The sequence below is a fragment of the Penaeus japonicus genome, unplaced genomic scaffold (genome assembly GCF_977035675.1).
Source record: "Penaeus japonicus unplaced genomic scaffold, GWHDUDI00000001_assembly GWHDUDI00000029, whole genome shotgun sequence".
In the NCBI taxonomy this organism is placed as follows: Eukaryota; Metazoa; Arthropoda; class Malacostraca; order Decapoda; family Penaeidae; genus Penaeus; species Penaeus japonicus.
In genome coordinates this window covers 18,494,205-18,499,204 of record NW_028234431.1, presented here as the reverse complement: position 1 = coordinate 18,499,204, position 5,000 = coordinate 18,494,205, and positions in this window count along the sequence as shown.

Here is a 5,000-nt window from a genome sequence, read left to right as displayed (position 1 = left end):
AATAGTAGTGGGAATAATAACATTGATAAAGTTAATAAAAATGATGAGATCATACTAATACGGTATGATAATTATAGCAAGAACTACAGAAATGATAATGACAACCGTAAAAATAATGACAATAATGACCATGATAATAACAACAATAACAACGATATTGAAAAAAAAAAACAGGACAGCGGTATCATTAGAATTATCAGTAATGATGATAATAAGAAAAAGAACAATCATAAAAGGAATGGCGATGATGAGGATGATAATGATGACGTAAGTGTATTGTTGTGTGCGTGTGTTCGAGACTCTACGACATTGGCTCCCAGTACTGATAAAGATAATGATGATAATAAAAATCATAATATTAAAGATAACACTAATAATGAAAAATTGTGTGAATGATAATAACAATAGTAATGATGATGATGTGGATGATAGCAAGAACAATAAGGAAAGAATAATGATAAAAATGATAATGATGATAATGATAATAATGACACAAACAATAATGATTATGTTAATAACAACAATAATGATAGCAATAAATCAAGAACAACAATAATGACAATGATAATAGTAATGATGATGATAATGATAACAATAATCATGATAATAATAATGATAGTAATGATAATAACAAACTGTAATAACAAAATATAACGATGATGATGATTATGATAATGATCATGATGATAATAACAATAATAATGATAATAATATCAATGATAATGACAATGATATCAATAATGATGATCGCGGTAATAATAATAATGATGATAATAATAGCAACAATGATGACAGTAATTTTGTCATAGATATGATAATGATGGTAACATTTATAATCACAACAACTGATAACGGAAATGATAACAACGTCAATATAACGATAATGATGATATAGAAGCAATGATAATAGAAGAGCAATACTAATGATTATGAAAATTATAACGATGATAAGGATGATGATTAACTAATAGAAAGGATGATAATAATACCAATGATAAAATTGGTAATAAAACTATTAATGATCATAAAAAAAAAAAACGGCCTTAACGAATGGGACGCGAACTCGGGACTTTTGATTGCAAGACTTGCACGAAACTGAGTGAGCTATTGCTCGATTGAATAGAAATTTCAAGAGGGAAGGTTTCAATCATCAAATGTTCAATTAGGTACATGCATACAGAGACGTAATATTAATATCATTAATGTCAGAATATTTATGATGATTATGTTGGTGATTATGATGGTGATGATGATGATAATGATAATGATGATGATGATGATAATGATGATGGTGGTGGTGGTGGTGGTGATGATGATGATGTTAATGGCGGTGATGATGAAAAAAAATCATAGTATTGATAGAGCAATAATGGTAATTATGATGAAGATAAATGTTTTAAATGTAACAATCTTAAAGGTAATAAAAAATAAAGATGGCAATGACGATGGTAATGGCAGCGATGATAATAATAATGATAACATTAATGTTGATAATGATAATGCCCAAGTAACGATGATGATGAAAACAATAGTAATGAGAATAATAGCATTAACAAAGATAATAAAAATGATAAGATCATACTAATGCGGTATGTTACAATGTAATACAATATGATGTAATACAATATAATATTATACAATGTAATACAATATGATGTAATACAATATAATATTATACAATATAATGTATAATACGATATAACGTAATGCAACAATGATGGTGATGCTGATGCTAATATCAATACTGCAACTACTACTGCAACTGCTACTATTAACAAAGATGAGAGCAGTGCTGGTAGTAAGGTATCAAAATGATAACAATAATGCTTATTCTCTTGATGATAAGAATAATCATAATAACAACAGTGACACGGATAGTAGTGGTAATAATGATAATAAGAATATAACAAAAAGAACAATCAAAAGAGGAATGGCGATGATGATGAAGATAATGATGACGTAAGAGTGTATGGTTGTCTGCGTGTGTTCGAGGCTCTACGACATCGGTTCGCAATAAGGATAATGATAATCATAATCACAATAATCATAGATGATACATACACACACTTGTGTGGGTGTGTGAGTGTATTAGACACACACACACACACATATATATACATATATATATATGTATGTATGTATGTGTGTGTGTGTGTGTATGTGTGTATACATCGCGTATAGCCACAGCACCACTACAAAAAGGCCAAAATGCCATCTCATGCAAAGAAGGCCGCCCCCAAGAGCAACCCCCCCCCCCCCCCCCCCCCCCGCCGGCGGCCCAACAGCCCCGCCATCAGCGCTCCCTTGATGGAATCTGCGCATCAAACATCGCCTGTGCCTTTGTTCGTCCTGCAGCCTCTCTGAATACCAACTTCCGGAAGGGACCATCTTATCTGTGGCCGGAGCGCCTCTCGCCGCCGAGAACCACATGCGAGAACCACTCGCCCTATTTACAGGCCGAGATGCTCTTTACCTTGCCCTCTTCTTCTTCTTCTTTTCTTCTTCTTTCTTTCTTTTCTTTTCTTTTCTTTTCTTTTTTCTTTCTTTCTTTCTTTCTTTCTTTTTTATTTTTTTCTTTATTTTTTTTATTTTTTTGCTACTTTTTTCATTTTCTTCTTTTTGGATTTTCCTTTCATTTATTTATTTATTTATTTATTTCATTTTCTTATAACTTTCTTTCGACGATTAACATAAGGAGAGGTCTTTGCCGAGAAGAGAAACGACCTGCTGTTTACACTGCGTAAACAGCAGGTCGTTTCCAACGGTCATCAGGTTATAACGAGTGAATCACCAAAGAAGGGTCATCGCCGGCAGGTTGTTTAGCTGTAGATGCAGGGCTTTCGACTTTAATCATAGCTACATTACTCGACATTTATAGTGATGAAATTTAGCTTATTATGTGTGATGGTTTCATGGCTAGCAATTGATGATCGACCCCCCCTCCCCCATCAATTTCTATAAACGAGCAGAGGGTAAATTACGCGGATTTCGTTGTTCTTTTTTTTTCTTCTTCTTCTTCTTCTTCGTCTTGTTCTTATCCGTTTTATGCTATCATCGTTACTGTTATTTCAGTATTATTATCATTCCATTGTTATTTTTGTTTTACTTCTGTGTTCTTGTTTTTATTATGTTTACCACTATTGTTATCGTCATTATCATTAGTATTATCATTTTGCATTATTGATATTATCATTATCATTATAACAATTATTATTATAATGATTGTTATTATAATAATTATCATTGTTATTATTATCATCATTTTTATTACAATCCTTATCATCGTTATAATCATTATTATCATTATTATTAATTATTACTATAATTATCATCATCATTATCGTTAGTATCATTATCATTTTTATCATTATCACCATCGTTATCCTTATTATCATTAATACAATCATTATCATTACTACCATTAGTATCATTGTACTTATTATCATCATTATTACTATCATCATTTTTATTAATGCTATTACCATCATCATCATAATCACTCTTACTATTGATATTACTTTTTTTACTCTTAGTGATATTCTGTTGACTATAATTATTCCAAATCAACAAATAAAGTCCAAGAAGATATAATCCAAAAGTAAATGGATGAGAATAAAGTCAAAATTCCAAAACAAAAATATCTTTTATGTGTTCCGACTCCTTTCATCTGAAAATAAAATATTCCAAGCCATTTCTATTTTTTCTAAGAGTTTAAAATAAACTTATGAATTTTATGCAGCATGGGTAAAGAGTCGAGTAGAAATATGATGGCCCCCTTTTTACTGTACTTCGTAATTCCAATTTTATTTGAAATGTGAACCTGCGCTTACCTTTTTCATATTCTGTTTTTGTTGTTATATATATATGTAAGTATATATATATATATATATATATATATATATATATATATATATGTGTGTGTGTGTGTGTGTGTGTGTGTGTGTGTGTGTGTGTTTTCTTTCTTTTTTTTCTTTTTTTTTATCCCTAATCCTAGGAGTGTTGTTATTTGATACTTTATTTGTGAATAACAACAACACAAAAAAATACATTGCATTTCATTATAACACCTAAGACGACCTTTTAGGTTGAGTGTTCCTTTGGTATGAACGAATAAGGGACAAGAGGAAAGGTAATAGTAATGACTAAGATTACTAGGAAGATTGAAGAGAGGTAGATATACTTCTTGAGAATGATTGGGAGAAAGAATAACAGAGTCACAGTAATTCCTGAAAAGGCTAAGAAGAGGACAGAAAGGTAATCGTAGTTCCTATGAAGGCTAAGAAAATGTTCCTAAGAATACTAGGTAGAAGGAAGGTAGGTCATCGTAGTTTCTAGGAATGCTAGGAAGAATGACCTAGGAAAAAAAAACAAAATCGATAAAGGATAAATACGAAGATAAAAAATAATACGTACTGAAGGCTGGAGAAGGAGAGAGGAGTTAGGGGTGGGGGTAGGGGGGAGGGGGATAGAGTTTAAAAAGCAAAGGAGAAAAGAATCGAAATTTGATTTAGAAACCAGGGAAGAAAAAATAGGTGAAGAGCAACCATAAAAAAGCAATATAAAAACACAAACAAGAACAAAAAAACGAAGAAAAATATTAAAAGATAAAAAACGAAAAAGCAAAAACAAAAAAGGAAAAATTATATAATACGTTTCTAGTGACGATGAAATGAAAAAAAGGAAATATCTAAACTAAAAAAAAGCGTCTTACATAAACCAATAAAGATCAAAATTAAAAGCAAAGGATAAGAGAGAAAGGGGAAAGTCATGCAGGAGGAAATGAAGGAAATGAAATGCAGGAAGGAAGATGAAATTGCTTGTAGGAACCTCGTTTTGCTTTCGCTATAAGGGAATAAGGGAATCAAGGGGAAAAATAGGAAAAAGGAAGGTGAAACAAAGAAAGATATATGGAAAGTGCAGAGAGAAAGAGAAGGGGAAATGAGGGAGGCTAGTGAGAGAGAAAGAGAGAGAGAGAGAAAGAAAGGCGGGATGAAAGAATG